This window comes from Mus caroli, unplaced genomic scaffold (assembly GCF_978045245.1).
Source record: "Mus caroli unplaced genomic scaffold, Mus_caroli_1 scaffold_4, whole genome shotgun sequence".
NCBI classification, from domain to species: domain Eukaryota; kingdom Metazoa; phylum Chordata; class Mammalia; order Rodentia; family Muridae; genus Mus; species Mus caroli.
In genome coordinates, this window is record NW_028227259.1 from 93254995 (window position 1) to 93281524 (window position 26530).

Below are 26530 nucleotides of genomic sequence, written 5' to 3' on the forward strand. Positions count from 1 at the left end.
ACCCACCAGACTCGCACCCTTGATCCCCTTGATCGTACCCCTGCTACTCCTTGAAAGAGCCTTTAACTTTTTCATTCACCCTGTGAATCTCTGAATTAATACATCCTATTTTAAGCGTGACTTCTCTTAGCCATTTGCAACTTCGCAGAAATTGTGTTAGTGTCACCGCAGGGCTCTCCTTGTCTCTCCCTATTGGTGGCTATGAGGATTCACACTTCCAGAATCTCAGCGAGATCTTTCAAGCTATGAGGACCAAGAGAGCAGTGGAGGTGAGGATTCATTTGTAATCTAAAATGGAATTCTCGCTGTTATGAGGACTTAACAAAAATTAGCGAATGATTAATATGTACCATGACCATTCTGGCATACTTAAGGGTGGCTACCCGTTTAGTTCTTAAAGAACCTACTAAGATTATCACCAGTTCTCTTTTTGCAGCAAAAAGAAACAGACACCTAGAGGATTAAACAAGGCAAGCCTTCCCAGGAGGCAGTAATCAGAGCGGCTTCCCTTCTTTCTCAGCGGTGCAGCAGAGATTCTGAATTCACAAGCTACCCAGCCGCCCCTAAGCAGGCTGTGAGTAGCTGCGTTGTGACTAACCAGCAGCTGACCGACCAGTGCAGTTCTGAGAGTGAAGCCCTGAGCAAGAGCCTAGAGTGCAGAGCCCGCCAGCGCCGCCAGCCCCGCTGCAGAGGGAAGTGGCTAGCCAGTCGCACCTAGGTCACCTGGTAGAGCAGAGCCCGCGAACCAGACAGAACCTGTTGCTCAGGCTCCGCTTGGCTTCTGCTTTCAACAGGGTTGGGACTCTGTCCTTGCCCAGGAACAGGTGAGGGCATGGGGGAGACTGCCTGGGCTCTTGGCATGGGTGGGATTTCCCTTCTCAGGGTCACCACTAGTCTCCGTGACACATGATAGCATGTGGCCTTTCCCTAGAGCCTTTAGGCTCCTTGAGCTCTCTGAATACTATCCCAGGAGCTTTGGTGTGGTCCCAGGCCAAAGTTTATCCTGGGGGTTTCCCTGCGCTGCTCCGCCCTTCCCCCTGGGCGTCTGAGTTCTTCAGAGAGAAGGGACCTGACTAGGATGGCGGTTCTTTCTCATCCTCGAAGTTCCCCAACCCCTCTGCAGGTGAACACTGGCAAACTTGTTGAATCTCCTTAGGAAGGTAAGTGGATCTCCTTGGAGATGCTAACAAAAATGCCCTTCGCGGTTCGTTTGCTTCACCAGGATGATGCTTAGCAGTGGTCTTTATGGACCAGGCTTGGTTTGTGTGGCTGGGTTCGCCAGGAAGACTATAATATACGCAGGACAACACACGGGGCTAAGTGAAGACATGTGTCAGATCAGCAAACAGTGCCAGTGCAGTCCTGGGACATTGAGGGATCTGGTAATGAAGTAGAGGAAAACACTCTCCTGTAATTAGAACCAAGGCACAAAAATACATTTACTTCCCATTTCTCTACAGCCAGGATGGCGGTATTTCAAACATTCATTTTAAACAATATTAAATATAACGTGAACAATGAAAGGGTTTCTTTTAAATCAAGATATTCAAATTTCTTTGAGCGGAGTATCTGAATTTTCTTTACAGCACATATCTAAGCCATTTGCAATTGATAAGAAGGAGAAAGGATGAACAAATCAATGTGTGAAGAGCTGTGGAGGGTATATTTTTGTTTCTTGCTTGAACCAATTGAAAATAAGTTGGGTAAAAGTAATAACATCATGAGTTACAGCTGAATCTGCAACATTTCCATAGAATGCTCAAAGATAAGATTTATCAATAGCACAATTGAGTGACCACTGTGCAAACTTTAAGTTTTCCTCTTAAGAACTGTTGCAAGCCGGGCATGATGGTGCACACCTTTAATCCCAGCAGTTGGGAGGCAGAGGCAAGTGGATTTCTGAGTTCGAGGCCAGCCTGGTCTACAAAGTGAGTTCCAAGACAGCCAGGGCTATACAGAGAAACCCTGTCTCGAAAAGCCAAAACAAACAAACAAAACAAACAAACAAAAAAAGATGCCTGGTTTAATAAAATATCGCCATCACTGCTCACTCTTGAAAGGCATGTGTTACTATTAAAACATGGGTGTTATTAACCTGAAATGTGTAGAGTATACAGATTCAAATTCACCAGACACAAATTCACTCTAAGCCAGCAAGCAGTTTGTGCCTGGAGAACTTACTGCAGTTTGCTGGCTGCAGTTGCTATTGAACTTGGATTCTGGAGTGGGGTTGGGGAGGCAAGCTTGCAAATGCCTCTGCATCGAAATAAGGATTTCCAGCTGCATTTCAGACACCGACTAAGAACTTAGTTTCTATAAGCCCCAGAAACCAGCAATTATTTATTTTGTAGCATGCCTCTTTAATTGAGAGGTGGAATTGATTTTGGGTGAACACTGTCATGCATGTTTGAAAACATTAAATAGCATTAGTAATCTTAGCAGATTATCCCCTGGACAATTCCATGCTTAATAATAATTTGATAATAACAGCTGATTTTTTTCTTTTCTGTTTGTGTTTGCTTTTTAAACTCTAGCATTGTGGGATTAAAAATGGCTCTTGAGAGACTTTTTTTCTAGCTGCCCTGAAATTGAATATTAAAGACTCAAGAAACCCCTCAACCCTTGCCATGGGTTACAGGGGTCGCAGAAGATAGTTTCACATCCTTCCTGTGGCTTGTAGAGCCTGAAGCACACACTTCCAAGCCTAGAGACAAGCTCTCTCACTTCAGTCTCACACTGCCCCTGCCCTGCCCCCTGCCCATTACTTTCTGCCTCAAGCAAGTAATTTGCTGTCTCTAATGCTGTTTAAAACACACAAGGAGGTTAGACTCAGACCACTACAGTCCTTTTAGGCTTTAGAAATCCTTGGTTTTCCATGGGAGAAAGGCAGAGATTATAGAATAAGAGGGCTCCTCTGACCTTGCCTTGCCACTGAAGAGGCAATGCCCTCGGGAAGGTCCTAGAAGTCATTAGTTTCTTTATAGAATGGTCCGTTGGGAAGATCTAATGGAGTGATCTATCTGGCTATGCTGGTTGCAGCCTCTGGTACAAGTCAGATGCATTGTGATCTTCTCCAGAGAGCCAATCTCTGACAAATCAGAGGAGATCTCAGCCTCTGGCAAAATGGAGAGGTATTCTTCCAGGTACTGGAGGCTCATGACCAGGACAGCCACTACCATAGAGTGTGCCCAGAAAAGAGCGAGCCAGAGCCTCTTTGTGTTGAGTGTGTATTTATTAACACCTTGCCCAGGAGTTTCTCCCCCACCTTCCACAAATAAAAAAGCACCATGGCTCTGGAAAGCACACATATTAAATGTATTTCACTGATACACAAAACTGAGAAAACATATCTTTGTTTGTTTGTTTGTTTGTTTTTTGGTTTTTCGAGACAGGGTTTCTCTGTATAGCCCTGGCTGTCCTGGAACTCACTCTGTAGACCAGGCTGGCCTCGAACTCAGAAATCCACTTGCCTCTGCCTCTGCCTCCTGAGTGCTGGGATTAAAGGTGTGCGCCACCACACCCGGCTTGAGAAAACATATCTTAAGTCAGCTTCTCATATCAAGTTCAGCTTCTTTTCCTCTAAGCAAACCAGATAGGATCAATAATAGCCATCAGGAATAACCACGGTCCAAACCACATAAACCCACAATTGAAACTGTGCCAACGGTCTTAAAAAAACAAAAACAGCAAAAACGTTTCCTTTAAGTAATTGTTGCCACATAAAACTTTAATTTCTAAATATTATCAAGGCATGTCCTCATTTATTTTCTCCTTGGGCTACAGAAGGGGCACCTACTTTTGTGTCTGGGCTGTTTCCCCCCCCCCCCACGCCCCAATCTCTGGACCAAAGCACTTTCCATTTGAACGAAGGCTCCTTTCTTCTATCTCTCACTCTAATTGCTCTGTTTTTAGATCTCCAGAGGATTAACCAAGCAGACCCATGCATTTCCAGCTGTTAGAAGTCTCTCCAGGGTCAGAAAACACTAGCAATTGCCCAAAGTCAAATGAAGTAGTACTAGTCAACCTTAGGGAATAACTCCCTGTCTATGATCCCATTTCACCTTCATGATTTTAGAGATTGGAAAGAAACACAGTTCTTAATTTGTTGGATGAAGGTGTCAAAGATTGCCCAAAGTAAACACATTTCCTGGCATAAGGACCAGGATTAATGAAGTCATGATCTCTTCCAGCCACATTTAAATTCTACACTGCAGAGTTTACAGCAGTTTCGGGTTTATAATTCAAGTACCGACTTCTGTATGTGTCTGGCAGGCATTTCCATGTTCTTGTTAACCAAAGAGTCCTTTGTGCAGTCTTTGCACACACTCGGCTCAGACTAGGATCGAGTGGGCCAGAAGCTGGGATTGAGCTTATGTATGCCCATGATCTTCCAACAGGGAAAAAATAACAGTCCCAGTTCATACTGATAATTCGTAGCAGTCCACAGAGTGTCTGGTAGTGATATTCTGTGGGAAGTCTTGGGTATGGATTGGGCATACACAACAGACCCACAACAGACTAAAGCAATTATCCAGTTCAATCATAATAACTAGGGTTTGTTGATTGTAGAAAGTCCTCTGCCAGGTGAGTATGCGCTAAACAAGTAGGTTAGTTGTAATCAATTAGCTGGTTGATTGACTAGGCTGCAGCCAACGAAATGATTTTCTGTGTGATCTACTTGTCTTTTTACAAATGTTGTCTGATGCCTTTGGCTGGAACTGCCTCAAGGGCTCTTGTTCTAGGAGGTACCTGACTCATGAACTGTTTTGTTTTGCTCAAGTAAGCTTTACAAATTTAATTGGTATAAGGATTTTTTTTTCCTTCTAACATAGGATGTTTATTTAGAGGAAAGCTAAAGAAACAAGATTTTTGTAATTTAGCCTTACCAGAAAGCCAGTAAAATCCAATAGCTGTCTATATTAGAGTTTACCCCCTGAGAACCAAAATTCAATGAGGAAAACTTTCAAATTAAGTTTGCTCATGACCTCGTGATTCTTGTGTCCTGGGGATCGAGTAGGGAGCGACTCTTAACTGATTATACTTTCAGAGACTGCTCTCAATCACCTTGTTAAATATAGACAACAAAACGTGTGCCCAAAGCACTCAGAATTTCTCAGAAAATTTCCACTTAATTTTTCCCTTAAAGTAGAGACTTTTTTTTTATTGAAGTTTTTGCTTCATTTAACGCTCTCCTCTCCCTTTCCCTTTCTTAGTTTTGCATAGTTAGTGCACACTGCCACTAGAGTAGATTGGAGCTCTTTCTGGTAAGAACTCCTTGTAAAGCAAGTACGTTACCAGTAATGGGCAGCTCCCTCAGCCTTTCCCTTGTGGTCTTGCCACTCACATTAAACAGGAGTTTTATCTGGAACCTGTGTACCACAGGTCTACAGGGGAATTTGTCTCTGGGCTGCCTCTTCATCTTATCATGGTTCTCCTTCATGCTTTAAAGTCAACTTCCCTCAAGTGGAAAAGCTTCCTTAAATATTTTCTGAACTACACAGTGTTCCCCGCTTCCTTATACAGCAGCAGCCCTGGGCTTGACCCAAGTACTGAAGGAACTCAGGAGCCTGGATTCAACCAGGCACCCTGAGCTTGTTTTCCTGTGGAGATTTAGCAATTCTTCTAGTTTGCAATATTGTACAAAATCATTGCTGGCTGATACTCCCACAGCACTCAAGGGCCTGCAAGCTCAGGACCCATCCTTAGCTATCTCTTTGTGGTATTTTTCTTCCTCAATCAACCCAGGCCATTCCTACTTACAGCTTTTGCATTTACTGTGTTTCCAGCCTGGAAATCTAGCCCTCAGGCAAGAGTCTCTCATTCTGGCATTTGGTGTAGGTTATCACAGTATTATCTGATGGTAAAAGATCATTGCAACTGCCTCCAAAATGGGTTGACTTGTTTTTGGTTTTCCTCTCCCAAGTGAGACTCCAAAGAGATGGTACTGTGTGCTTCCATGTTAGCTGCTCCCAGCCTCAGTGCTTCGAGGATTCTGGTGCAAAAACAGCAACTCAGCAAAAAGCCACCAGAAAGCAAGCCACTTCTATCCCATCAGTCACTTTTGTCCTTCCACATCCAGACCTGATGCTAAGGCTTAATCTGTTTGCATCCTTCCTTTCGGCTTTCCCCCCTTCTTTTCTATCAATCCTATCACAATGTAAAACCCAGTTAGTATTTACTCTTTCCATTGTGTGGAAGAAGTGCTTGTTTATTGCTAACCATACTCTGTTATTGCATGTTCTGTAGTGCCTGTGTCTGGTGAACAAGAAAAGGCTGTCCAAGCTCTAGGAAAAGCTAAATAAATGGCTACAACAGTCACATTTAATAATGCTAAATCTGTCTAGTCTATTATTTTCATTAATTGGAATTTTCATCTTTAATAGCACCCACAAGTGCTTAAACTAAATTATAGCGTGTTATTTGAGAAATAATTTTAAATTATATCTACTTTTGGTGTACGTAGATGTATAGTTATTTTGTATGCGTTCATGTGCACACATATGGAGGTCAGGTACAATTTGTGGGAGCTGGTGCTAACTTCTACCATGTGGGTACCCCAGGATCAGATTTGGCAGCATGTACCTTTGTTCACTGCCAGTCCATTATTTTTAATTTGTTCTTTTTTTCTTAGTTGTCACTACTTACTTCTTCATCATTCTGTTTCTATGTCACAGACAATGCATATTAGTGGGCTCCACTATTTTATATCCCTCCCTGCTCTAAGAGCTATTTATACACATATGGCTACTCCTGTGCATGTGAGTGTCAGTGCACTGATAGCATTCAAAGAAGAGTCTTGCATCCTTACTCATCGCCAACTTCTAAAAGGCCTTGGTGTCATCTGCTCTATAAATGATGGTATAGCTATATACTAGTCTATAATATGAATAGTAATGCATAACACATTTAGCTATTCTCTGTCTGGTAACTACTTACTTTGAAAGTTTTTGATTTGGTTGAGTCACTTAGCAATACTTAGCTGGGTGCGGTGGCACACGCCTGTAGTCCCAGCTACTCGGGAGGCTGAGACAGGAGGATGGCTTGAGTCCAAGAGTTCTGGGCTGTAGTGTGCTATGTCGATCAGGTGTCCACACTAAGTTCAGCGTCAATATGGTGACCTCCCAGAAGCAGAGTGGGGGACCATTAGGTTGCCTAAGGAGGGATGAACCAGCCTAGGTTGGGAACAATACTTAGCAAATGTGTATGTGCATGTGTGTGTATGTATGTGTGTGTATGTCATATATATATATATGCATAAATACACACATAGATACATGTTTGTGTGTATATATATATACATATATATATATAAATAAATCTGAAAAACAAAAATTACTTCCAAATTTCAATATCTTTTCATAATGCTTCCAAAATAATACAAACAAATATGTTTGCCAGAAAACTGTAAGATAATTTAAGTTCCTATAACCACCAGTGTTAAGACTCTGTTTGCAGTTGTTATAGTAATTTGAATCACAGACCTTTCCATGTTTGGGCTTACTTTCATGTCTTCTTTAACAACTACAATCTTCATTTCTGCTGTCACTTATCTTCTCTGGTAAATTTGTGTTCTTATGCATATTGCCTATATTTATTCTGATGTAGACAGTTACTTATTTGTCATATTTTCTATAACTTGCTATACACATTCAAACTATTTTCATGACCAATATTCCTAGTTTTAATTTGATTGGGGATTGTAGCATTAATTTGAACTTTGTACTTTTATTGGATATGTAGTATCCTAGATTATTTTGAAAGTCTTCAGATCCTAGAGTGGCTAACTCAAACATGTACCTATGTGTGTATTTATGCATATATATTTACATACCAGTTCACCTTTTTAGTTACTTAGGTAGATTTTTTTTTTTTGACAGGGTTTCTCTGTATAGCCCTGGCTGTCCTGGAACTCACTCTGTAGATCAGACTGGCCTTGAACTCAGAAATCCACCTGCCGCTGCCTCCCAACTGCTAGGATTAAAGGCGTGTGCCACCACTGCCTGGTTTAGGTAGATCTTTATCTAGAAGTGTCTGTGTGGGATTATTAGCTTCATTTCTGTTTTATAACTTTTAAAATTTACTGGTAAGTTTCAAATGTATTCAAATAAATACTAAGCTCTATTAGTTTAAAATAAGATTCATAAGTTAAAACTGCACATGTTGTTTGAGAGATATTCCATATTTTCTTTAACTTTGATGTTCTCGATTTATTTCTTACTTTAAATAATTTCATGTTTTCTTTTTTGATATTGTATTTGGTCAAAGGTTGATTTTAAAGAGTCTTGCTGATTTATAAGTTTTAGGATATGCTATTTTATATTTTTGTTATTTAGTTCTTTGATTATCAAATGACCAATGTGAAAAATGAGAGAAGCATCCAACCATTTAAATTAAAACAAGGTGGTGTTGGAAAATCTCTTAGAAAGTCTAGTCTGGCCAAGTGACAGTGTAGAACATATTGAACTTAGTCAGTGTGCTCCCTGTGGAATGAAAACCTATACTGAATGATTAAAATTGATATGACATACATGCTCCATAAAACATTATTTCTAACACGATAATGAAAGCAATTAGTTAAGGGCAGGACACTTCCTGTGTGGCCGTTAAGTGATGAGTATTGCATCTCATTGTTGAAGGCTGTTATCCTGCATGCTAGGAATAGAAAGTCCTTGGATGATCTTATACCATGTTATAGCTTTCAGCAATTATTTATCCCTTCTTGTTTTCTGTTTTTGTAACATGTAGCTAATAATGCTTTCAGAGATTGACTACAGACAAAATTAATACACATAAAATGTTTAGAAGTATGGCTCAGCTGTCACCCAGGGCAAACTCACAGGATGCTGGATGCCAATTATTATTCCCGAGAATAAGACTATATTCTGTCTGTACCAATTCAAGAATTTTAATAAAAGAGCTTTAAAATATTAGTAAAGGAGCAGTCACTTTATCAATAATCATATGCGCATTCTTTGGTATGAAAAACCTCAAAATCATTGACCTCTCAAGTAATTAATTTAAAAAATTGATACAAATGAGTATGTTTAAGCATGCCTATAATCCCCAGACTCACAGGTGGGACAAAACTGATAACAAGATTTAAGGTACACTGATGCTTCCAGGTAAAATTCAAAGACCCGGGAATTCCATGAACAGAAACATCTAACATTATTCCTTACAAACACATATCTGACAGGCATTGCAAAGGAGCAGGATGAATCTAGTTGCTTTGTCTTTGCCATATTTTTATGTTATTTTTCAATCTAATAACATTGTTGCCTCCTATTCACAAGAGCACCATGATTAAAAAAAAAAAAATTGAATTTGAGTAGGGCCTGAGTAAAAATAGTTGCTAAAGGATTGCCCAAGAATGGTGATCTACATTAGCATGCCAGGACTCTAATTTGGTTGTGCAGATAACATTGGGTATATCTGAGCCCAGAAATAACAAGTATAACTAACAGCAGGAAGGTAGTAGTTCAGTGAATATCTCTTATGTCTGAGCACAAAATGACATTTATGTCATTGCCGTCAAGTTAATATGTGCTGAATTAGAAAACCTCCATGAACAGTATATTCAGTCTTGTTCACACAAATTTAAAGTTCATTGCCCACAGGATACTGTCAGGAGCCATCTAGGAGAGGCTAAATGGTAACAGGCATCTTCCAGAGACTTTTCACTCTGGAGCTATGATGAATGAGGCCTTGGAGGTGAGGCCCAAAGGACAAATCTTAGTTAGGATTTGATTCCTGCAGCTGATAGGCCTTTCCTGTCCTTATAAAATTAATATATAATCCCCAGTTATTAGCCCAACCTCTTGGGCAGATTTTCTGCAGATCAGCAAAGATACACTGTCTTGTAGTGATGCAATACAGACACATAGATGGTTTCTTAATTCCTTTTTTAAAAATTTTTAATATTTTTTATTACATATTTTCCTCAATTACATTTCCAATGCTATCCCAAAAGTCCCCCATAGCGCCCCCCCACTTCCCTACCCACCCATTCCCATTCTTTTGGCCCTGGCATTCCCCTATATTGGGGCATATAAAGTTTGCAAGTCCAATGGGCCTCTCTTTCCAGTGATGGCCGACTAGGCCATCTTTCGATACATATGCAGCTAGAGACAAGAGCTCCGGGGTACTGGTTAGTTCATCATGTTGTTCCAACTATAGGGTTGCAGATCCCTTTAGCTCCTTGGGTACTTTCTCTAGCTTCTCCATTGGGAGCCCTGTGATACATCCAATAGCTGACTGTGAGCATCCACTCCTGTGTTTGCTAGGCCCCGGCATCGTCTCACAAGAGACAGCTATATTTGGGTCCTTTCAGCAAAATCTTGCTAGTGTATGCAATGGTGTCAGCGTTTAGAAGCTGCTTATGGGATGGATCCCTGGATACGGCAGTCTCTAGATGGTCCATCCTTTCATCACAGCTCCAAACTTTGTCTCTGTAACTCCTTCCATGGGTGTTTTGTTCCCAATTCTAAGAAGGGGCACAGTGTCCACATTTTGGTCTTCATTCTTCTTGAGTTTCATGCATTTAGCAAATTGTATTTTATATCTTGGGTATCCTAAGTTTTGGGCTAATATCCACTTATCAGGACTTTTTAGAGTTCAATGAAAATGAAGCCACAACATACCCAAACTTATGGGACGCAATGAAAGCATTTCTAAGAGGAAAACTCATAGCTCTGAGTGCCTCCAAAAAGAAACTAGAGAGAGCACACATTAGCAACTTGACAACACACCTAAAAGCACTAGAACAAAAGGAAGCAAACTCACCCAAGAGGAGTAGACGGCAGGAAATAATCAAACTCAGGGGCGAAATAAACCAAGTGGTTTCTTAATTCCTAATGATGATTCTGTAAGAATTCCTAAAATTATCCTAGCAATTATTAAGTCCTTTATAATTAGGGATGCAACCAGAACTTTCCCTGATATAAAAACTGTAAGTAGAACTCTGCCAGTCTTCACATCACGTGAGTTAAATGATTCTGAGATGGAAAACAGACATTCATACAAATTTGTGATTTAGGAATAACTAACTTCTTTAGAGCTGTAAGACAATTATCCAAAAGTCATAAAATGGAACAAATGACTTATTATAGGTGCAAGGACAGAAGATAAAATATTGACTGGGTTTATCTATACACAACTTCAATGTTAACTTAGACACAAAAATTATAGTTTTAGACTCTCAGTGAACCCGTGGAGCTAGTGACAGATAATAAGTATCTAACTAGATAACTAGTCTTAATGAGAATACATGTAAACATCTCTGTTGTAAACTTCGTATTCAGTTTATGATTTTGATTTATGTTTAAACTTATGGTGAACTTTTGAAAAAGATACCATGTGATGTATTCTCCTAAAAAAAAGTACAAAAAATTAAGAACAATGACATTAGGGGAGAGAGGAGAGTTAGGAGGAAGAAGAGAGCAGCATGCAGAAAGGAGGAGCTGCAGAGAGAGTAGAAAAACAGGCAGGCTTCTCTTTACCATGGGATGGAACAGGGTTTTTCTTACCAGCAAGGCAGGCTTAGCATACAGAAGACAACATCTTTTCCTTATAGTCTTGGGTTGAATTCATTTAGTAATAGAAGGGTAGCTTTTTCTTTCTCTATGCAATAAAGGTTGAAGCTTATTTTTCATCCAGAATGAGTGAGTTCTTTATACACTGGCACTTGAGTTTTTGCTCCAAGTGCATGTGTAGGGATGTGTGTAACTATGTAAATATAAGTAGCTGAGCCCAACATGAGTGTATGAAGTATGTGTGCATGAATGAGTATATGAATGTATGTGTTTATGCATATTTGCCTGTGTAAAAGTTTTTCCTTCTGTGAGTGTGATAAAACAAAAGTTAAATGAAAGTTTATTACTCCAAATCTCCCTCCTGCCTGGCAAGCAAGAGGCAAGAGGTGCAGCTTCTGGGCAAGAGAGAAAGAAGTCCTAGCAATTAATCCTTTACTTAATCCCCTGCTGTGAAGCAAGAGGTGTTAATCTCGAAAACCAGAAGTTTTTAATCCCAGAATAAGCAAGAAAGTTTTTAGAATTTTTAAAGAAACCATCAGCTTCAGCATCCAGCATAGTTAGAGAGTTTAAAAGCCAGAGATGATCAGTCTTTAGTCCTGTGTCTAACACTGTGTCCTGCTTCAGTGTATCTCAGGCCACACAGGCTCCTGGCAGGATACCATCCTGATCTTATACTAGCTTAAAATGCACTTTTCAGTTTGGTCAATACTTACATTCTAGCCTTCCTTTCGGCACACTGTGAACTGTCTATCCCCAGGCTGTAGCCACTGTGGACCTCTGCCAGGCTCCTAGCTTGCTGCATGAAAATGCTCATAGTCCTCACTAACCTCCTCTCCCAACCTGTTCCCACTAGGCCTCCACCCAATTAGTCCTTCCATTTAACTTTCACTCCTGAACCCTACAAATCTGTGTTAAAACTTTTAAATATACTTTGTTCCCCCACTGTCCAGTTTTGCCAATCGTAGCTTGTCTTCCTTATAAACGTAAATTTTTTTTAACAAGGTTGTTAACCTGAGCTTAAGTCAAGTCAGTGAACTTGAGTGTTGTGTTAAATTCACACCAAAAAAATACTGAATGAGTGAGTGAATGAATAAATAAAACTCAAAGATGCATGCATATCACATGAATAGTAGTTTGTCTTGTAATTAAAGTTGTGTCCTTCCCATCCCCCAACTTTGGAACTCCCCAGAGATAGGTACACTTAGAAAGATGCACATCTAGAGACATCAAAATGCCACCTTTATTACTAACAAACTGCCATTGAAAGGGTGACTGGGAGCTATGGGCAGGAGGACCTGCAGCTATGTCATTTCTATGCTGGGCAGAGTTTCCTGCATGATCTCAGGGTTACAAGGAGGCACTGAGTTCTTGCTCCGTTTTGAAGTGATTAGATTAGAAAGTAAATGAACTTTATAAGCAGACGGCTATAAAAGGAACGATGCAACAAAGTTCAGTTTCTTCTCTCACAGAGACAGAGAAGAGAGAATGCAGAACCAGGGTGGTTAACTTAAGCTGTCTCACTGTGGAAATAGTAGGAGTAGGGAACGTGTTCTCTCTAGAGGTAGTCATTTGGGTGTTAAATTTCATTTCCAAAGGCTACATTTTCCAATAATTATGTTCTATCTTAAAAAAAATTCATTACCAAATAATGTTGGAACTACATTTTTCTTAACTATTCCTGTTGTCACAAGTATTAATTGTGCCAATTTGTAATAGATAGACATCCATATCAAATTCTTATTCCACATGAGGGAAACAAATAACTAATAGAATTGAAAACGAATAAGGTGTTTAAAATAAGTAAAAATATTACATTAAGTATTTGTAACTACCTAGAAATGACCACTTGAATGAGAAAGTGGTGGTTTAGATGAAGGGACTGGAATACAAAGTTTTGAGTACCAAGGCTCCTTTACGATATTTTAATAATATGACTGGAATGGGAAAAATGAATCTTTGTCTTTATTGCTGTTTTTGCAGGATTTTTATGTTAACAGTTAGTCAAGAGTTTTGTTAGCATTATTGTAAATGTTTAGAGCTGGAAGGAACAGAAAATGTTTCCTTCTAATGACCATCCAGAAACTACCCCATGTGGGGATCCATCCCATAAACAACCACCAAACCCAGACACTATGGCAGATGCCAACAAGAGCTTGCTGACAGGAGCCTGATATAGCTGTCTCCTAGAGGCTATGCCAGTGCCCGACAAATACAGAAGCGGATGCTCACAGTCATTCATTAGATGGAGCTCAGGGCCCCCAATGAAGGAGCTAGAGAAAGTACCCAAGGAGCTGAAGGGGTTTGCAGCCCCCTAGAAGGAACAACAATATGAATTAACCAGTAACCCCAGAGATTCCTGGGACCAAAGCACCAATCAAAGAAAACACATGGAAGGACTTGTGGCTCTAGCTGCATATGTAGCAGAGGCTGGCCTAGTTGGTCATCAATGGGAGGAGAGGCTCTTAGTTCTGTGAATGTTCTATGTCCCAGTATAGAGGAATACCAGGGCCAGGAAGTGGGAGTAGGTGGGTTGGGGAGCAGGAGGAGAGGGGACAGAATAGGGGATTTTCAGAGGGGAAACTAGGAAAGGGGAAAGCATTTGAAATGTAAATAAAGAAAATACCTAATTAAAAACACTTAAAAATATATCCTTCTACCAAATTCAATAGATTATCAACAAAATGTACACAATCTGTCATGTGGCTCGGTAAGAGCCAACATAATGGGTCAAATTTCTTTCACACTTGATGTATTTGACCTTTAGAAAATTGCCAGCTATCATAATTCACAATGTTTGAAATGTTTGAAGATCCTGTAAAGAAAGAAACCTAAGAGAGTCTGTAACAACAACAGATACAGCAACAAAGAAAATGTTCGTCCTCCAAAAAAAAAAAAAAAAAAAAAAAAAAAACCCTCTAAGCAAAGCATCATGGGTAGCAGCTTCTCGGGGCTGAGTTACTTGCTCTCTGTGGAGCATGTTTCTAATGTTGAAAACAGTTACCTATTCTGTTCAAATATTTTAGAAATCTGTCTTTTCAACCTAGTATTCAACAGTTTCTGTGCTCTATTGCATACCCGAATTGCTTTATTTTGTATATAAGCAGGTAGAATGAATAAAACTTTACAAAACAGGAGCGCTGGAACTCAGAGTGCATCCTCTTAAAAGTATTATTTGGATTATAGGACACAAAGCACATTTATCACATGAAATAGTTTGAACTCAATTTCAAGGCTGAGTTGGAGTTTTAATTTAGCATCCCCATAAAAACAGTCCATGTATTTCAATTTATCCTGTTTGAGCAGAATTTTTATCGCCTCAAGATTATAGTGCAATGTGACTTTTTACTTTTTTTTTTATTTATTTTATTTTTTTGAGGATGGTTGTTTTGTTGAAAGTTTATAAAAGGAGCCCGAAAGTGCTTGTCATACTGGAGAAACTCATGAGTTTCGTCTTTGGATCCATGTAACATCAGGCAGAGCCACACGTGCCTAGAATCTCAGACCTGAGAGCAGAGACAGGCAGATCCTGGGGTCTCGCTTGCCAACTAGTATAGTGGCCAGAGAATGCCAATTGCAGTGGGAGCCCTGACCCAAATATACGGTGATGGAGGACACCCAAGTGCTGCGCTCTGGCTGCCCCATGCAAGTGGGCACATGATCACACCCAACTCAATGCAGACACACTCCTCTAACCCAAGCAAAGTTTATTTAAAGGACGAAGAGATGACCTTCAAACTGGAAAACTGAGTGTTGTGATCTCACGTAATGCATTTAGCTCCCCATCCCGATTCTTGCCTCCCCTGCTTCCGGTTAACTGGAGTCAACTATGCTCCATGAGCAGTCAGGGGAAAATTGAAAAAAAAAAACATGAACTTTTAAATAAATTTATACTTTGTTTTAATTTTTTTATTGTCACTTATCCCTCATTTTTTTTTTTACATATAAATTGAGCACTACACTAGGTGTGTGTTTAAAAAACAAGAGATTGTACATTCATTCCAGGGCACATACAGGAGATTTTCTAAGACATCTGGCAAATGCTAAAGTCTACATATGCTCAAATCTCTACTATAAAATGGTGTATTACATGTAGTAATATCTTCCCATATACTTTACACCATCTGTAGTTTACTTATATATAATACAATGTAAATAATTTGAAACAACCGTTACACTATATTATCTAGGGAATAATGATACCAACAAAAGCCCTTACATGTCTAGTGCAGGCAATTATTTTTCAAATATTTTATTTAGATCCATGACTGGTTGAACCTGTAAGTGAGGAATCTGAAGATATGAAGTGCCAATCATTCATGAATATGAGCAATTTATCACACATACAGTTACAAATCAGTGTTTTACACGAAAATTATACCTAAATGGAATTTTCAAAATGCAATTAGTTGTAGTTGAATAAGCTGTAAATCCAAACCAGAAATATCCTTCCTTTGGTAGATGTCAGTTTATAAGTACAGAAAAAAATGTGGAATTAAACATTTACCATTTTGTTGCTAATATAATTGGCTCAGGTGAGGAACATTAGTGAAGTCTGAAGTGTTTTGCTGACTTAACACATCCTAGCCCTGGGATAACAAACATGGAGGCTTTGAAAAGCAAGCTGAAAGCTATTTTTCCATAGTCTGGAGTCAGAAATCTCATCAGAAGGTACAGACATGCCTGCAGTGCCCCCAGAAACCACTGGAGGGAACCCTTCTTATGCCACCCATTGTGAGTCTACTCATTTCTGTGGCTTTGCTGGCAGAAAGAACTCTAGCCTCTGTCTGGTTCTCCATTCAGGTTTTCTTCCCTTGTGCCTGTGTCTGAGTTCCATCCACCCTTCCCTTAATTCCCTTGTCCTTATATTTAGGGCTTTACCCTAAAAACGAGATGACTTTACTTTTGGATCCTTATTCTTTTTTTGGGGGGGGGGGCGGGTTTATATATATTTTATTACATATTGTCCTCAATTACATTTCCAATGCTATCCCAAAAGTACCCCATACCCTCCCCCCCACTTCCCTACCCACCCATTCCCATTTTTTTTGGCCCTGGCGTTCCTTATTCTTGTTTTCAAAGATTCTCTTAATAAATAAGGTCACATCCCCTGTCTTCAATATGTTAAGGTAACTCTTTCTCTGAGTTAATTTAACCCACTACAATGAAAATCAGATATATTATCTTAAAGCATATCTTAAAAGATGCATATTAAATAACAAGGGAAAACTAGAAACTTCACAGAGATGTAGGAAAACAGGGCCACTGTCATTTCACAGTACACTCTAGACATTTCAATACTTTTATACTCTGGGGAGTACACACTGAAGGACTTAGGGTCACAGGAGCCTTATATCAGTAACTTATTGTCTTTGGAAACTGCTACTACAGCTATAAAGATAAAAATTTGTTGAAGTATGGTATTTGGAGAATGCTATGAGATTCTATTAGAATAGCATCTGATAGCTCTGTGTATCGCTGCTTTATAATTTCTGTAGGTCTGAAATTACTACAAGGTAGTAAGTTTCTGGAGAGATGGATCAATGGTTAAGAGTGTGTGATGCTCTTCCAAGGATCCAAATTCAGTTCTCAGAATGTCCATGCATCTTTACACACATGCGCACACCCACACGCACATGCAGACACACAAGCACATGAACATATATTGGATGTTTCACAACTGCCTGTAACTCTAGCCCTTTTCTGATGCCATCTTCTGGCATCTGCAGGTACCTGAACATACATGGCAAACACACACATACAATCAACAGAAGTCAAAATAAATCTAAGCAAAAATAAGTTAGAAAATAAAAGCTGTGGAGAAAAACATTTTCTTATCCCAGGGAGTCAGAGCTTAGGATGTTGCTGTGACTGGGATACTGGTGATTTTATCTATGTACACTGGCCTCTGACTGTAGATTTATTGATTTAACAGTTTCTAAAGTAGCAGTGGCTAGAAAAATTTATAATTATATTTCTTTGTTAGCCTGTGAATAAGTTTAGGACAAAACTTTAAACCAAACTTTTGGACTGTTTATTACTTTACTTGTGTTATTTGAGTTTTCTATTCAGAGTTTCACCAATTTGATAAAGATTAACTCTACAATGCAGTTAAACTTGATTACTTCAGAGTTCAAGGACCAAATCAATAGAACAACATGTCTGTTGGTGGCTTATCACATGAATCACAGAGACCTGACATTTCAGTAACTGAAAATGGCTAGCTGGGCATGAGGTTCATCTTACTTCACATCATTAGTGTTATTTCTGAAGATACCTTGTAGTCTGAGTTGTAGAGTTACATGCATGTAATGTATAAACAAAGATGGTGTCTTGTGGCTCCCTGGAAAAAGTGTCTGTGGGATATGTAGAGCCATGTTCTTAGCATCATCCTGACTAGCAGTGGCTTTAGGCATCTGGAACCCTGAGGTAACTTAGGATTTTCATAGGCATAATTTGGATAGGATGCAATTCCCAGATAAAGGTTGGGGAAGTTCTATGGGAAGGCACATAAGGCTAAAAGAACTAGATTTTGGGAGTGTGTGGTGTTGCTGTATTGAAAGCTACTAAAGTCCTGGGTAATTGTTTTTGTCCCCTTTGTAGCCCTGCATCCTGTATACAAACGGGAAAATTCAGGGAAAAAAATGTCCATTACAAAGTTAGTTCATTTGTATAAAGCTTTGAAAAATCGTATTTCTTCTCCTGTCACTTTATGCTTTGCAAGGGATAAGTAGATTGTAGCCCAGTAAAGTTCAGTGCCCCACTCTCATGGACCTGCAGAGGGGTCTCTCTATCACTGACAGGACCAAAGGTCAACCTGATGTCAAAATGCTATCATTGAAAAAATTTTTCAACTAAAATTGAATCAGGTTTTCTGCAAAGACAGTCTCCTATTCATATAAATAATGAATAAAACCTGGCTTGCTCTCACTCTCTTGGAAGAAGAACAAAATGCATTTTTAATTTTAAGAAACGAACCAAGGTATTTGTCTTTAATGTCACAAGTGATTAAGGTGTTTTCTTACATCAGGAGCTAGCCATAATAGGAAATTACAAATGTAATTTTAAAAATTTGAATAAGGTAATAGTTCTTAGCCTGAATTATCCTTCTTCCTTTGTTCATATGATATATAAAAGAGAAAAGGTTGGGAGAATATCCAGAGACTGAGAGAGAGCTATTAGATGGCTCTGCTAATTATCAGCAATTTATGCTTCTCATGCTCACTCTTCAGGCTGGATCTGAAGAACTGGACACATTCTAAAGGCTCTTTTCATGCTTTATTGATAAAACACATTTAGTTGGAGGAAGGAAATAGTGTGTTAATGTAAAATATGAGTAGCAGAGGGCTGTGCTGAATATAAGCTTTGACTACTAACAAGTGACTTTAGCAAGACACAGTCAGTTGTAGCGACAAGAGACAAATTGATGTACATCAAAGATTGGATGGAGACTGAGGACAGGAAAGGAGGCAAGCTTGAGGGTGACCAGGCCACGTGGCATAAACTCAGGATAGTGTGGACAAGTCATAAGAACGTGATGGTTCACGTGCTAGTCACCCTTCATGGTTGGCCTGGCATCTCTCACGTTGTGCTGCACAATGAGTGCATATGTAATATGGTGCTACAAGATAGTTGAAGAATATGTCTATGTAACTATAGTGTGCAATATCATAATGATTAGTGTCGACAGCCATAACACTTTCCAAAGAGTGGTAAAAAATTATTCTTTTTATTTGTGAAATAAACTATTCAAATGCATTTTTGCCATCTGTTACTCAAAATTAGACTTCTCTTTGGCTGATAACAACTCAGGTATTCAGGATAAAATACTGTTAAAATATCTGTTGTGGCCCATGTCATGGCTCATGCTTGCAATCCCAGAATTCAGGAGGTTAAGACAGGAATATTGTCATGAGTTTGAGACCAATTTGGACCACATAATAGGACTGTGTCTCAAAAATATGCTGGTATTTTCTACCATGATATTGATGCTCATGATTCAACTTGCTTCCTCAACCTCCCGCATGTCAGGCATCCTCCAGGGTAATCTGTAACCAGGTAACCTGTACATGTTAGTCCAGTGCTCTGTGCGTGTTGGTATTTGTTAGGTGGCACAAACTCATCAGAAGTAAATGTCCTTACGTTACTATTATAGAAATACTTGGTGCCACCTCCATCCACTTTTTCAGAGCTGTGGGTTGATCAGGGAAGAAACAAGTCAACCACTAATTCTAATGAAAGGTAGAGTTAAATATAAGAAGGCACATGTAACCACTCTGCTACAGATCTGAAGTTTCTTGTTTCCTTTCCTTCAGATGACCTGAAAATGAAGGGAATGCAGAGTGTCTACCTCATTCATAAGCAAGTTCCAGCCTAAAGAAGTCTTATGAACTCTGTAAATTTTGATAAGAGTTTTATAGAAGAGTCTAACAGTTTATAAGCAACCTTTAAAGACCCTTTAAAACACCATTTAAAGAACATTGAGTTTTCTGTCTTTACTGAAATTAGAATTATTACAAATCTTGATAGGCACTGGCCTTAAACTCATTGCTCATCAAACACAAACCCCATCAAACTCTAAGGTGGGTCTTGTTTTTTACAGCAAACTTTCCCCAGGGTTTTAGTTTTCCTTGAATGTACTTGTCTCTCCTGTTGTATCCACTCTCAGATGCTTTGGCTAGTAGGGGTTAGTATCAACTGTAAGATGCTCTTATAAACATTGGGTTTTTCTCAGAGATTTTTTTCTTTTTAACTTGGAGTGAATAGTAGGTTATTTTCCCAGTCCTCGTGTAGAGACTTTAAAGACTATGTTGTATGTACATGCTTTGGGCTAGGATTGTGAAACCATTTCCTGTTTGTATGTAGGCATGCGTATGTCTCTGTGTGTGCAAGTGTTCACAGAGGGCAGAAGGGAGTGTCACGTTCACTGAAGCTGGAGTTTCAGGTGGTTCTGTGACACCCTATGCTGATGCCAGGAGCCACACTAGTGTCTCCTGGAAGAGTGGGGAACACTCTTATGTACTGAGCAGCCCTCCAGCCCCAAGCCATGTCATTTTAATATTTTACATCCATAAATTTATGCATGTAACATTCTTACATAACAACAAAATATAATTACTGTCATCCTTAGAAGTTTACTTCCAAATACGTTCTCTTAATATCCCATTCACTTGTTCTATTGTATCTCCCTAATAATTCTTCAACTGTATTAAAGATCACAATCTAAACTTTACAACAAATAATGCTGAATTAGTATGCTGTAGATGAAGGAATAAAGCTCAGTCCATATTTAATAACTACTACAAAAAATTAATTCTAAATGTTTTCAGAGACTTTAATGTAAAACTTCCAACAGAAAGATGAAAAACCTTCATGACTTTAGTTAAGAAAAGATAGAACTGAGGTTTGTAGAGATGAAATGACTTAGCCATTAAATGCATTGACTGGTTGTATAGTGGACCGGGGATCAGTTCTTAGCACCCACATGGTGGTTTGCAACCTTGTAACTACAGTAACAGGGGATCTGACACCTTCTTCTGGCCTATGTAGGCACATTGTATACTTACATGCAAAAGCATATAAAATTAAGATAATAGGGCAAAAGAGATAACGTTCATGTCTAGTCGCTCCTAAAAGTAAAGCTATTTGATTTCTCCAAAGGTAGTGTTGAAAGAAGGGGGAAACCCTCAAATTAGGAGGTCTTCTCAGCTACACTTCTAAAAAATGGGAATGGTTAACTTGATCTTCAGGGAAATGAATGCCTGAAGATCTAAGCGCGGGGTCTTGAGAGAAGTAAAGCAAACACCTTCTCTCTTTGTGTTTTCATTCATTGCTGTTCACGGGATCTGAGACACTTTCCACAGGAATCCTCAGCTCACGGAAGATTTATTATCCAACAGTTGCATTGTGCTCAAACAAGTCTCTCTCTACCTCCAAGGCAGGTGGGGGCCTAAAGATAGAGAAGGCTAATTTATTTGCTAGACTGTCAACTTTATTAAACTGAGAACAGTTCTCCCAGACTCTCCTTAACCCTTAAATACCCAGTTGTGCATTGAATTAGAGAGAAAAAGCTCATGAAACAAATGGCGAGTGTTGCATTCACAGGGTCCTCAGGTCGAGACAGTGATGTACATGCGTGCAGCCCAGCCGGGTGCTCAGATTTACCTCATTTCTCATCTCATGGTCTTTTCCCCAGATGCTGACCCTAAAGACTGAGAGTGTTTCCTAGCCTGCCCCCAGATGCATTTCATAGGTAGTCATACTGAGACATCTTCTCCAGGCCCATCAGAGCTCTCTCTCTGTACCCCTTGTGAGCAAGGTAAACTTGCTGGCTTTTCCTGACGCCATCCACCAACTCAAAGCTGTCCTCTGAGCCAAGGCCTCAGAAGAGCTGTTTGTTTCTTTCCTGTTACCCATCCCCATATCCCTCTGGCAGTCCACTTCTTCAGAAGCTCGCACCATCAGGCTTAGTCCAAGTTTATTCAGCCTCCTATATGCCTCTTATTATTTCTCATAGTTCTAAGATCGCAGTCATCCCAGTTTGCTGCTGGCTACGGCTTCTTCTTGCACAACAGAAGCAGCGAGTTGTTTGTCAGACTGATCGGCCTGCAAATCTCTGATTTTTCACTTGACTCTTAACAGGAAAGGGTGTGGGCCTCTGGTGGAAAGTGTAACCCCAGTATCCCATTAGTGTCTTCCCTTCCTGACATGATGGCTAATAATTGATTTATTAATTGTAGTTCATCACACAGTACACACTGCTAGAAAGATCTAGGGAGATTGGTGTGATGAGTAAGGTGGAGATTTGGTGCAATTGCATGGGTACTTGCCTAGCATAGATGAAAACCTGGATCTGCTCTCTAGTACCACATAAAACAGGGTGTGGTGGCATGCACCTCTAATCCCAGCACTCAACAAAGGGCAGGGAGAGTCAAGAGGGTCAAGGTTGTCTTCCCATTATATCATGAATTTAAGGCCAGCCTAAGACCTTGCCAAACAAAACAAAAGAAAACAAAAGCAACAACAAAAATCCTAAAAGAACAACAATAAAAATGACTGTAGTGAATAATTGGAATGCAACAGGTAGATTGTACCTAATTACAGGTCTACTGTGTGGGTGCAGAAGGGCTTTGAGAAGGCCACCATACATCAGGGTATATAGTCTTGCAAGTGACTCAGAGTTGAGGAGAAGAGCCTGGCTGCTATTGACAATGGCAGCAAGGTAGATGACTTTGTGCTTGGAAAGTGACTGTACCCGCACCATGAGGTCAGAAAAGAGACACTGGGAGGTCAGTCTCCAACCTGACCTAGAGACAACAGCATCACTTGATAAATAGCAACGATCACTTCCAAAGCAACTTTACACGGGCAGCAAAGTACAGAGCATGACTCCTGAAGTTCAGACCAATCAGGCATTCCTCCGAACTACTCTTACCGTTAGTTGTTCATCTTGTCACTATAGCAAAATACCCAACAGATTCAGTTAAAAGAAGGAAGGGTTTAATTTAGCCCCCAGTTTTAGGGGACATGGCTATCATAGTGGAGGAGTCATGGCAGCAGAAGCATAAGACACACTGTGTTTGTAGTCAGGTGCCAAAGAAAGTCGGGTGCTGGCGCTCAGTTTGCATTCTCCCAACCCTCCCAACCCATTGAGCCTGGGATCCTGGCTCTTATATGAAGCTGTGCACACTGAGGTTCTTCCCTTCTCAGTTAAACTCTGTAAACAGCCTTGCAGACATATCCTGGAATTTTAAATCAAGTCAGGGTAATAATTTAAACTGACCAGCTCACTGGCAAAGATAAACTAGTCTACTGAGCCTAGATCCGGTGGCTCCCCTTAGTCCTCTCTTAATTTCTCAGCAGTATTTACATATTTGACATAGTTGACTACTGCTTGGAATCTCCTATGCTTTCAGTAACACTAGCTTCTCTTTTGATTTTGTTACATCACTAACTTCTTTTCAGTCTCCTTGGATGGTTCTCTATCCTCCACCTAACTCTACAAGTCAGAGGACCCTGAGCTTGAGTCTACTATATACAGTAATCCTGTATGCCTACCTGTTTCTATACCTTAAAATACCACCTGCAAGCTAGTATTTCCTAAACTGTTTGCATTAACCTTTGTCTTTTCTCCCTGCCCCCATTCATAAACCCAAGTGGTTGACAGCTCTATTCAGCCATCTAAAAGGCATCATATTGTGTACTTATATGCATGTATACATATTCATACAACTTACAACAGTATTACTAAATTAGTAAATGTTGCTATATCTCATTTAGTTCTCATACCCCAATAGAGTTTATTTCTTTTCTTTTTTTTGGACCCTTATTAAATCACACCCCCAATGCATTAGCAAGTGAAGTTCATGGGGCCATTGCTTTAAGTGCCCAGAGCATTGGTCTCTCTGCATTCACAGCACCATCCCTGACTCTAAGTGATTGCCATCTTTCCTGTGGGTTACTAGACAAACCACAAAGTGAACTTTCCACTTCTGCTCTTAGCACCAACCCCCTCTGCTCACTTTAGTCTAAATTAAACCACCAGGAAAATACTAAAATATAGAGCAGAAAACACTCTCATTTCAAATATTTTCTGTTAGAATAAAATTTACTCTTTTAAGTATGGCATATAGGAATCTATCTGATTTTGATTTTTACTTCAATTCCAGTCTGATCAGGAACCTGTGTTATGGAGAGGAAAAGAGGCTTCAGGGTGGCTGAGGACAAGGGCCAGCGTTTGAAGATGTGAAGGAGGAGACTAGGAAGTTTCATCTAAAACTAAAACTGAGTTTCATCTTAAAAACCCAAAACTAGGAAGGATCAAACTCAGAAGGCCCAAGAACTGGAAGCTTGGATGGTTATCAAAGCGTTTGACTAATAAGATGTCTAGATCAAAGGGTACATAAGTATTGCAAAAGGCAGTGGGTTGTAAGAACACTTAGCTTTGCCTCTGTTAATGATATTTTAAACATAGCTGAGGTTCCTTTCATCAGTGGATATTTCGGGTGACCTACTCCTCTCGTGAAGTCTTACGCTTTCATCAGAGCTACTGTGGGCCATGAAGTAACCCAAGGGCAGCAGCAGCTCCTGTGTCAAAGGCAACTTAGTGCTTCCTTCTTTCGGGGTTTTCCTAGAAGGTACAGATCTCTGATCCTGAAATTCAGATGGGTGTCACAGTCATTGGGTGGGTGTGCTTGTCTCATGCTAGGTATCGTCTTGAGGTGTTTACACAGAAGCCCTCTGTGCCCATCTCCATTTTATTCCTTCACATGTACGTGACACTTTTTGGATTCTTTCATCATAGAACTTCTCAAATACACTATTGGCACCAAACTCCTTGCTTTATAGTCTCTCTTAAAGGTGGAATTTAAAACTGATAATCATTTGTTCCTTTATTCAAATTTATTAAGAACACCATACAATGTGCCAAAATAGAGTCTTCAAGACATTTCAAGATAAGGATGAAAGGCTGGGTTTGAACACAGGATGTGATCATGTGCACACACATGTGCAGCCACACACACACACATACACACATGTGAAGACACACACACACACACACACACTCAAAACTCAGTCATTTCATGATGAAAAAGAGGGATTAAAATCTGAGAAGGACAATTAGAAATCTGTGAGAAAGATAATGATACCAACAATTATAGATACTTTCTACACTCTACAGACATGGCATTCATTTACTTATTATAAACAATAAGAGGTGACTCTCTGGGAAACTGCAGAGTTGATAACATGATTTGACCTTATCCTTCTTGCCATTGCTATCTCAAGCTTCTTTGAAATAATATTCATTTGGGAGAAGAGGGAAAGTCTATTAGAACCATGGACTAAAGACGTGGGAACTTGATTATTTTCATGTTATATATCTGTCTTAGTTTGCCTTTTCCTTCCTGTGATGAAATATCCCACTAGAAAAAACCTGAGGAGAGAGAACTTGTCTTGTGTTATGGATCCAGATATAGTTCAGCATGGTGAAGATATGGCAGCAGGCATGGATGGCATAGTGGCAGGAATAGTCACATCAAATCCACACCCAGGAATTAGAGAATGAAAAGAAATGGGGGTCAGGCTACAAAACCTCAAGGTGTGACCCTATGACTCACTACCCCCAGCAAGGCTCTAACGCAAGGTTCCACAGTCTTTCCTGCACAACACCACCAGCTGGGGCCAATTGCCAAGTGTTCTTACATATAAGCCCCTAGGGGCTACTTCAATTTAAATCATAGCAGACCTTAATCTATATTTTTTCCTTTTATTTGACTAAACCTGTAGGTTTTCAAATTCATCACATCACAGTGCATTTCATTTTAGAGTCACTCTTGGGAAACTGCCCAAGAAAGCAATTATTCATGATCAAGTTCTTTCTGTTTGTATTGGCATTGTTGGTGATTAAGGAGGGAAATTATTGATATCTCATGTGATTAATTAGGTTACTGTTCGGGGGAGAAAATTCAAATATAGACATATGGAAATGTCTAATTTAAAAAGCCACTGAACGTTTTGTTGATTACCATGCCGCTCACTCTGAAATCTGTCACTTTTCAGAAAACCAAATTTGTGAAATGAAACTAATATGTAAAGTGTAAATGGTCTTTTGGTAATTCTACTGTTACAAGTTTGTTACATACATTTTGCAATAATGCAAACTCCAAAGTCAGCAATGAAATATGGGAATGCAGATTTTTTTCTCATCTTATAGACTGAAAGATTCAGAGCTGTAACATACTTTGCTTGATACATTCTATGAAGATGCTCTGCTGCTTCTGTCCTTAGTGCTGTGCTCTGATAAGGTCACTGTGGGCAGTTTTCTTATTAAATTCTGTGTATGAAAATACTCTGGGCCAAGCACATAGTTGAAATAAATATGTTTTCCTTAACGTCCTCTGTTCTTGCTTAATGATCCACTGAGCAATCATTGGCCCCTATCTGAAACTAAAAATACCTTTAAAATAACCTAAGAACTAGTTCAAGCAGGAGATAAAAAG

General features: G+C 39.7%; 1 protein-coding gene across 2 annotated transcripts in view; it reads left to right on the forward strand.

Moving 5' to 3' along the window:
• Positions 1 to 672: 672 nt before the first annotated feature.
• The window catches only part of Npffr2 (neuropeptide FF receptor 2), a 56680-nt gene continuing 30822 nt past the window's right edge, over positions 673 to 26530 (forward strand). Inside the window, exon 1 of one of the 2 annotated variants that reach the window (XM_021163720.3) lies at positions 673 to 824. The gene's annotated coding sequence lies outside the window, so the exon portion shown is untranslated. Of the gene's footprint in view, positions 825 to 862; positions 1161 to 26530 lie in introns of those variants that run through there. The other variant, XM_021163719.3, reaches the window with a different exon arrangement.